General features: G+C 38.4%; 1 protein-coding gene across 1 annotated transcript in view; it reads left to right on the top strand.

Annotated features, from left to right (window-relative positions):
- The first annotated feature begins 494 nt into the window (after nt 1-494).
- Nucleotides 495-10557, top strand: part of SV2B (synaptic vesicle glycoprotein 2B) — an 81245-nt gene continuing 71182 nt past the window's right edge. The window contains exon 1 of the mRNA XM_072402693.1: nt 495-632. The gene's annotated coding sequence lies outside the window, so the exon portion shown is untranslated. The remainder of the gene's footprint in view (nt 633-10557) is intronic.

The following is a 10557-nucleotide window of genomic DNA, read 5'->3' as shown; positions in this document are numbered from 1 at the left end:
GTCTCTTCTCAAGGGAGAATAGATTCAGTTCAGCTAATCTCTCCTCATAGCTGAGCTCCTCCATTCCTTTTATTAGTTTAGTTGCCCTTCTCTGCTCTCTCTCCAATTCCACAATGTCCTTTTTGTGAATTGGTGCCCAAAACTGGACTGCATATTCCAGATGTGGTAACGGTAACTTCCCTTTAGGAGAATAAAGTGGCAGAAACATGACCTGACAATCAAGTTTAGCTCAGCCAGATGTTTGTGCAGAGATGAGCTATGTTTATTTTAAAAAAGCTGCTCATTGCCTGCAAGAAAAAAGAGAAAAAAATCTTTTGTTATTTTGCTTCAGTAAGAAGGCATACTATAATATAGGTTGTTTTGTCTTTTGGCTGTTTTCCACAGCTCATTTCCTATCCCTTACTGCTTTCTTTCATCTGCCGAGCTGCCTTTCTCTCAATGTGGAGGCGGTGATGCTATAGGCTGACATATGGCCCTGTTCTGCTTCTAGTGGGCTTCCCTCTGGTGCATCATTAGCATGCTTCACTAGGCAAGTCTGCATCAATGTAAGAGTGGAGATCCCGATTCACAGCACAATGCTGCCTGAGATGATGAACATGGCCCAACTGTGCACAACCTAGGGTCACCTACAGGTAAGGGCCACTTATTCTATATCTAGCTTTATTATTATTAGCATTCTTCCCAGCCAGGCAGCTCTGGTTTCCTTACCATCACATCTTGTAAATGTGTGCAGAATGTAATGATTTCTCTTTATCTCTCCTTCTGCTTCAATGTAATGAGAGACAAATCAGATAAAGATCAAGTGAAGGTGATACCAAGGGCATTGTCATTGTCACACCTTGCTAATGAGCATTCTCTATAATGACAAGCTGGTAATTCTTTATGTGTTGCAAAAGGTTTAAAGGTGACCTTGTTATCTACAGTGCAATTGTTCTATATTTACTGATACTTTAGATTTTGTCTTTATCTCCGTCATCTATCCAAAAATATAACTATATCAATAAATTGTAGGCATTAATTTATCTATCAAATAAACAAAATAATAACCAAAAAGAGTCTGACTGTATATTTAGATGTTGACAAATGGATATGGTATAGACTGTTCTGTTTGGAGATAAAGTAACCTTGCTGTGATCCCGCAGTATAAACATTTGTATAGAGTTCTGAAACATTTGGGGATTACTTCATCTCATTGTATGTGGTATATTTTTGTATGTTTTTGGTTATCTGGTATATTATGTGCCTGGAAGTGAAATTACTTTTTCAGTCTATATTTGTATCCTTAATAAAAAACGTAATAACAATGAAAAAGTAACCCTTACAGCACCCCCCCCCCTTAAACTCAGTATGCAAGTTCTTATTTTGTCTATGGTAGCCTTTTGCAAACTTTTAAACACGGGTGGATCCTTGAAATAACTTTCATGTCTTAGGGAACATCTGCTTTTAATTGCTATACCAGCTCTCAATACATGAATGGTTAGTGGGTTTGCCTATTCTATTGCTGGTCATTGAAAAGAATGTCACCTTTACAGACAAATAGATCATTGGTATCAGTATCAGTCACAAACTTCTCATTGCACAAGAGACCCCTCTCTAGAAGTATCTGGAGGAACCTTGGATTCTAGGGAACCCTGGTTAGAGTCACTGGTATAGGGGGTAATACATAGGGTGAGTACTTAGCCTATTCCTTTCTTACCCAACAGTCAGCATCTAACAACAATCAAAAAGTGGATCTTGTTGTGTGCTACTTCCCCCACCTCTTAGATTTTAAGCTCTTTTGGGCAGGGTCCTCTCCTCCTCCTCTGTATCTGTCCGTCATTTGCAACCCCTATTTAATGTACAGCATTGGCATTATAAATACCAATTAATTATTATTATTATTATTATTAATAATAATAATAATAATAATAATAACAACAATAATAATAATACTACTACTAATAATAATAAATAATAGCTGTTGGTCCCAGGTTTTGGCTAGTTGCTATTGTACAGTACATAGCTAGCTGCATTCTTATCAGTTACGGAAGGCCAGTTCTAAGGTTTGGGTTGGCTTTAAAAAGGATAATTATGAAACCCACAGTAAATGGAACCCGAGTGCCTTAGGCTATTACTACTACTAACCCCTGTACACTACATTTTATAATACTGACCTCCACGCTCTGCTCTACTCCCGACCTTGGCACTCTGCTTTACATATTACTGAAACTTTATTAAATATAACTTTCCTCTGCAAAGGTATGTGTCATCCCACTTACATACTACATCACTGACTACAGACTCTATGTACTGTACCATGTGCTAAAAAGCATATGTGATGGAAAAGTTTTAGTTTTTGTTAGAATCCACAGTTTCTTTGGATTCAAGGAATAAGTCACGTCATGTGTGCCGTGAAGTGAATAGGCTCATGTTTTTTTATTTATTTGTGTCACTTAAAGCACCTCCCACTGTTTGCACAATTCGGCCACGCCTTTGTAGGGGTATACCCCCTGGGTACTACTTGGTGCCATCAGGCATTGAACTACACTTTCTATTTTCTGTAACCATTAAGTCAATATAAAAAATGTTAAGGCTCACAGTCACACATAATAAGCAAGTACCCATCTTGACCATGAAAAAAGCTTTGAAAAGGAAATTTAAACAAACGCATACACATAAAGCCATGTCCAAAAATACTGACACCCTTGCATTTATGCCAGAAAATGCACCACTTCTCCAAGAAAATTGTTGCAATTACAAATTCTTTGCTATAGTCATGTTTATTTCTTTTGCTGGCACTGGAAAAATACAAAAAGCAGAGAAAAAAAATCTGAGATATTTAACACAAAACATAAAAAATGGCCTGACCAAAATTAATGGCACCCTCAACTTACTAACCAATACTTGGCAGCACATCCTTTGGAAGAATTGACCCATGTTGGTCGCTTTCTGCAACAATCAATGAGGCTTTTACATCTCTATACTGGAATTTTGGACCACTCTTTCTTTTCCATTTAAAAAACAAGAATTTAAAAAAATATCTAGAATCTGTGCCTAAATATATCTGTTCTTTCTTTCATAGCAGTTCTCTAAAAACAAACTGACACTGTAATAATATTTAGTAACTTGAGAAACTTGAGTTGGAAAAATAAAACATTTTTTGGTTTGATATATAATTAAAATTGGTTGATGAGATAACATGGAAGAATTTAGAATGGAGATGAAGAGAACATTACAATTTCTGTTTTTCTAAGTTTCTAACTTTCTGTTAATAGGAGGCTTTGTTTAGCTGAAGTCTTTCTTTAGTCTGGGTGTGCTTTTTCTGTGCTGGAAAAGCTGTAATTAGCCACATTGCTGCTACGCAGAAGTAAATGTATGAATAATTTATCAGCAACACAGAATGTTTATTGAAGACCTTTTAGCTCTTAAGGTGGCATACAATGTGGCAGCCAACTACAATGAAACACATCTGTCAAAGTAGCTTCTCTTGGAGCCAATATTGCATAATCAATATTATGGGGTGGCCCCTCTATCTTGTTGGGTTTTATATGGCATCTGCTATATGGGCTCTAACTCAGTACATTGAGTTCTTTTACGTCAGCTTGATGATATTTTATTAATTTTGATCAGCAATAGGCCTGCCGGGCCCCAATCACCTTATCTGTTGGGCCCATCCTAAGTTTGTCCCTAAGGCTAGGTACACACGTGCAATATTTGTCGTTTGAAAACGAACGATTAATGACCGATCAACGATTATTCATGATTATTTTGAATGATCCTATTGTGCTCGATTCTGTACATGCTGAAATGATTTTTAAAATATAATCGACCAATAATGTATACACACTAGATGTAGACACACTAGAAGTGGCGTGTAATAGGAAAAGTGTATGCAGAACCATCCACGATCACTGAACGACCGTACACACAAAAGATAGCGAACGATCGTCGCCCAATCAGATCCGCCAGAATGGTTGTTCAATTCCAGCGACATTCCTTGTTTATCGTCGTCGTTGGCCAGTCGTTGTTCACTTTTTTTGTTAACGATTATCGGACGATTGATCGTTAGTCGTTCATTTCCAACAACAAATATTGCACGTGTGTACGTAGTCCAAGTAAACCCCAGCACACATACAGATAAAAGGACATGACTGTTTTTTGATCATTGGAATCAAAGTATAATTTTCTATAATAAATTAACCCTTATAATATAATAAACCCTTATGTAGTTTAGGTTTAATATATCACGGCATGAACTGTCTGAATTTTTTAATTTGGACTGCATAAGTACCTTTTAGTATGGCTATCTGTGTCAGCAAAAGATTTAATTGCTAATTCTTGGGAAATCCCTAATTCATTCTCAGATTCAAATCTGGAGTGGCTAATTACTAATATATTGTAAAGCTTTTGAGCTTCTTAATATTCTATTAGAAACTGCATCACAAGTGGTATGTTTTGCAAAATTGCCAAATGCAGAAGACAGAGGTTACTGGTATGTGCTCAATTCACCATTTCTTTGGGTCATAGCAAGCAACCAAAATGTTCTTCATTGTCAAATTGCATAATGGTTGGTTTTAGAGAACTACAGTAAATTTTGTTGGATCAAATGGGGGTGAGGATACTTTGGGCCTGATTTATTAAAGTTCTCCAAGGCTGAGAAGATACACTAGAGAAGATACACTAGAGAAGAACACTTTCATCAGTGAAGCTGGGTGATCCAGCAAACTTGGAATAGATCCGGTCCAGGATTCAAAACATTTGCTAGCAAATAAATGACTTTCCAAGTTTACTGGATCAACCAGCTTCATTGATGTATATCCTCTTCAGCCTTGGAGACCTTTAATAAAGCAGGCCCTATGTCTGAATTTAGTTTGGTCTTTAATCTAGGGAGAGCTTAGTTTTTAGACCAGTTTTTCTCTGCCAGGGTTCTGTGGAACATAAGGGGTTCCTCCAGAGGCTGCTAGGGGTTCCCTGAGCAATGAGAAGTTTGTGACTCTCAGGTCCTTTTAATTGCACTGATCTTTTTGGCTATCTGTAAGGGTGAAATTCTTCCCATCAACCAGCAAAGTAAGAGGTATTCTTCCTAAACCAAGCCAATGTAATGTAACCTGTGTCCATAGTAATTATAGAAGGAATTCCCTGAAGACCTAAGAGTAATTCTAAATTGTTCTTCCATGTTAAAAAGGTAGAGAAACACTGCTTTAGACTAATCTTGAGAGCATAAGAGCACCTTTTCAGGGGTTTTCAAAGCCATAGGTAGGAGATGCTGGATCAGAGCAGATTATTGAATTTATGTAACATGTAATAAACTTTTCCTAGAAAGACAGCTTCCAATACACAAAAGAGTCACAAGAGGGAAGTAAGTCCAGCAAGCAGAATGGAGCATCACTCCTATTATTGAGTCCACACTAAATATTCATTATCCTATACAATAAATGCCAATGGGTTTTAAAGGGACCTCCATTTTCTTTCTTTTTCAGGAATTTAATACTTGATATGGAAAATCTAAAAGGACTCCTTGTAGTTATAATTATTTACCCAATATTTCATAAAAACTGAAAGGCTAAGAATAGTGAAATTCTTTGTCAGACACTTTTGTTTCTAGTTTATTTATCAAACATTGGTATACTGTAATATTGGTATTGATGATCCTGAATGCTGATGCATCATGGGCTTATTAGTTTACAGGCTATACCTGTTTTAAAGAATTATAGTTTTATATTATGTGTGTGCTTTTTTTGCCTAATGTATCTATTATTTATTCTGTTCTATATTTTATTGTAATTATAGCTGCATACTGACCGCTGGAAAGTGAATTAGTATGAAATGAATCAGTACCAATTTAACAAGTTGTAGTATCTTTGATTATTATTGACAGCATGAGGATTCAGTATGATATTATGGTTTTGCCATTTTTGCGTTTAAAGATTATTTAAGACAGAGTTCTAATTTATTTTAGTTTGTACAGCCTGCAGATTGGTTTTCTTAGCTTGTGCAGTTTGAGTATCATGGTGATACAACCCATGCCAGCAGCAGAATTACAACAATCGCTGCTTTTCAGCCCGCTTCTCGCAGACGTCTCCCGACGGGATTTTCATATGCAGTTGGCTGGCTGAGCAGATACCAAGAGAAAAAACCTCATGAACACTTAGGACTGAATTACATTTTTCTTTGCATGGTAGCATAGCCCTGAGAGGTAAAAAACGAGTTGCAACTTAATTTAACAAATTTCATTTCTAATTTTTTTTTATAAAAATACATAAACTTTGAATGTAGCGAGCTACTCATTTTTCCAATCTAATTAAAAACAGGGAAACTGAATTCAAAACTGTTTTCATATAGTGTAGTATATCTATAGTAATTTAATTTTGCACTGAACCATTAGCTCAGGTGCATATGCCAAACCAAATACAGAGATTGTGGCAGCTAGTTTATTTTGAAAAATAAGTACACAAATTTAGCATCCTGGCTTTCTCTTTATTGGTCCCACAGACCTAAATTTTGGGGGACCTCTTCACATGAGCTACATGTCCTCTAGCTGCTACTCACTCCTGTCACAAAGACAGGTGACCTTAAATTATCATTGGCCAGGTATTCCAGAGCCATTCTCAATTTCTGGCTTGGAAGAGGGATAGACTGTCCGGCCCAACCATTCCTTCCAGGACTCTCCGAGCCTGGATTCCAAAAAAAGAGCTGCAAGTCTGCAGCAACACAATGGCCCATCCATGCTCTTTAATCCCCTTTCCAGGAGAAATTGAGATAGGTGATGCCAAATATTCCCTGAATTTGACATCACGTATTTCAATATACCACAACAGCAATGAGACATTTCAGTACAATAAAGGGCTCTCAAATTAAAAATGTATGCCAAGTCAAAAACTGGAAAAAATAGAGAGTTAAAACTCTTTTCAGCTTTCACCCAGTTTTCTTTTAGAAGGTGTTACCGCTTAATACCAAACGGTTTTACCAGACTGGAAGTGAAAATGAGTTTAAAAGAAAAACACAGCCGGAAATCAAAGATTACAGATATCTGTCTGGCACAGTCTAGGGTCATAGCGAAAATATGAAAGAGTTCTATTTGTTCCCTACACTGTCCAAAACATAGAAAACAATTTCAGGTGGATATACTCTTTGATTTCTATTTATTAAACAGATAATCTGACATTAGTGCAGCACAGTGGCTCTGAGGTTAGCACTCTGGTCTTTGCAGTGTTGGGTCTCAGATTTGAATCTTGGCCAGGACACTATCTGCATGGAGTTTGCAGGTTCTCCCCATGCTTGCATGGGTTTTTTCCAGGTAATCCAGTTTCCTCTCACATTCCAAAAACATGCAGTTGGTTAATTGGGTTCCCCCTCTTAGACTGTATTAAAGAAATATGCCTATGGTAGGGACATTAGATTGTGAGCCCCTTTGAAGGACAGCTAGTGACATGACTATTGGCTTTGTACAGTGCTGTGTAATATGTCAGTGCTATATAAATACAGTGTAATAATAATAATAATTGGCTGAAACATTCCCTGTTGAGGAATATTCCATGTCCATGTGTTTCAATATCAGTAAGATTGTCCAACAGGGCTTATTGCAGTGAATGTCAGATTACCTGCTTTAGGCGAAGTCTACATTGATTAAATTTTACATGCTTATAAATGCCCATACAGCTTTTGTATGAGTTTTCAAGCATTTGTAAAGATGCTTTAAACCAAGATATGTGAAGGAGAAGAATATTAATATGGGGGAAAACCCCTCCCATATGCCCTAAAACGCCCCAAAAAGCCAAATAATGACATGTCAATGAGGGCATTGGATCGTTGCAGGATGGGTTTTCTTCATAGCCCAACAAGAAAACGTTGTAGTGTGGACTGGCTGTCACATTTACCTCTTCCTCACTAAAGTGCAGACGCCTCTCTCCTGCGCATTCGGGCAGTTCTCACTCTGAACGTGCTCCTGTTTCCAAGCTTAATCAATTTTGTCCAATCCGCTGGCCAATCAGGAAATAGCATCTTAACCATCCCTGGCTATTTAGCTGGCTCACAGACTGCACTCTGTGTTCGTGCAATGTGTCTCCACTGGGGACGAACCCCCAGTTTGGTGACTGAGTTCCTGTTCACCTGTTGGCTAATCCAGTTGTCCAGTCTGTTGGTTCCCAGCCAACTTCCTTTTGATGTTCCAGTGTTCCTGACTGTCTGTGAATATCCCTGCATCACCTGTGCCTCCTGTTGCTTCCAGTGTCTACTATGTTCCCTGTGTCTGCAGTGGCCCCTGTGTCACTGGTGTCTGTCTCCTGGATCTCTGGTAATTGACCCCTGGCGTGTGACCTGACCTCTCTTGCTTGCTGCCTACCTCAACCCCAGCTTTGCTTGACTATCCTTCTGCGTTAGGATTTGGTACCGTGTTTCATATTGCCCACCTTGGTGTGCCCAAGGACCGCAACCTGGCAGTAACCAGCGGCGCAACATCCTCACCATCAGAGACTCTGGAGAAGACCTGGTTACTGCTTAGACTCTGTAACTTGGCTCTTCTCAGGGCTCACACTACCTCCGTGCAAGCCATAGTGCCCCCCAGTTGCCCTGTCTACCCAAGCGTTACACTGGCCTATTGGAATGAATAGAAATTCAAACATGGGCTAATAAACGCAGGGGAAACAGTAGGAGTAGACGTAACCTTATTCAAAGACCCCTTTAAATGTAATAAAAATGCTTAAATCTACTTTTGTATATTATATACAAAAAAAAAAAAAAAGAAAAGAAACCCAAAATGCAATACAAATGAACACAGCCTAAGCACATGGCACTTATTTATAGAGTAATAGACTGAAGAATGAATATAGTGATATCCTCATTCTGCTTCACCTATACCCTGCTGACTGGACAGTGAATAAGCAGCATTAGACCCAGAACATTATCCGTCTGCTCATTATTCCTTCTCTTGTTTTTATCTTGTTCCTCATCAGCCAATCAGCATTCACTATTTGCTCCTAAAGTTGCCCCTCTCTCTCACAGTCTGTGTATAAGGAATTGCAAGAGATTGAGAAGAGGAGAGGTAAAAGGGGAGATTGCAAGGAGAGGAAGGTAAAATTAGGTTGCGTGTGTCATTTCAATCACACCTTATACTTTTAAACATCCAAATATTAATACCTGTATTTTATCAGTTGAAATGGAATATATTTATATGCTGAGATGTTATCTATTTATTTGTAAAACCTTATTACAGAAGACATATGTATGTGGTTTTATGAATGACCAGCTGCAATGTAAGGCCTTGATCCTCATTCAGCCCTGACACATGCTAACTGTAAAGCCATTGTCAGTGTCTGAGCCTTTCCGTCCTGACTGGCAGGTGTGGAGGTGGATAATTACATCTTCTTGTTTGTCTCTGCATTTGTTTTTTTTACAATGAAATGAAGTGGGTGCTGTGATAAATGATGTCATTAGGCTGAGTGCTTCTTGTTTTCCTTCAATTTTTATCTTCTTGGTCTTACTTGAAAACAATGTAACATCCGAGGCATGCATGAAAAAGGTTCTGCAAAGGAAGTTATTTTCATATATCAATATATTGTCATTGTGCAAGGGTATACTAAATCAAGTTATAAATGAGTCAATCTTGTCCCAGTGTACAAGTCAATGGGATGCTTGGGTACTTTAAATGGCAACTAAAGTATCAGGCAGGTGGTTATTGCAGACAGGCAATGTCCCTTCTTCAATAACCTTTCTTACCTGCCTGATTGTCCCGGGTAAATGTGAAAAAGCTTAGTTCCACATGTGGGAAACCCAGCAATCCCGGATTCCCTTGCGTGTGCTGGGGATGAATGAACTCCCATGTGCCTGCACAGGAGTTATGTCATCTCGGCATGGCCAATCAAGAATGGACCAATGGATGGAGACTGTGTCTGGGAGGAAGATGAAAAGCAGATGGCAGTACCCCACACTGGAATGTACATAGGTAAATTGGCAGATTTAGCTTTACAGGTACCCTGTGGAGGTCATATTCAAACACTTCTGACATTGGAGGTATTAAGGAAGAATGGCATCTACCAAAAAGTCTGTATCAGTCTGTTGGATCTACAAGGAGCTACAATGAGTTTTCATGCTGATAAATGCCCGTCGGGTAAATATCTCCCCATCTGACATTTCTGGTGAGGCGTCCACAGTTTCTCAAGCAGGGTTGCTTCATAAGTTGCTAGGGGAACTTGAAAAAATGAGCAGTTTTTGACTTTCTTTTGGGCCATCTGTAAGGGTGACATTCTTCCGACCTGGCCATCAATGTAAGAGGCATTCTTGCCATTGATCACCGCACTAATATACTATAAGTTGTGCATATAGTAATTGTAGAAGAGGACCTGAAAGTTATTTCAAGTGGTTCCCCCATGTTTAAAAGCTTATGAAACACCGGTCTAGACTATCTACTTGAATCAAACCCATGTTTAACCCAGTGCTCATTAGTTTTTACTATAGCTCATAGCTATCACTAATGATTGTTTTGGGCAATAATTAGTAGACACTCAAAGTGTGTACCTATAAAACAAAGCTGTATTGATTACATGTTGGATAATCTGATTATTATCAAGCGATACAAGGCTG

The sequence above is a fragment of the Pyxicephalus adspersus genome, chromosome 2, assembly GCF_032062135.1.
Source record: "Pyxicephalus adspersus chromosome 2, UCB_Pads_2.0, whole genome shotgun sequence".
NCBI lineage: Eukaryota > Metazoa > Chordata > Amphibia > Anura > Pyxicephalidae > Pyxicephalus > Pyxicephalus adspersus.
The sequence above is the reverse complement of the archived record's forward strand: the minus strand, read 5'-3'. Positions and strand labels throughout refer to the sequence as shown.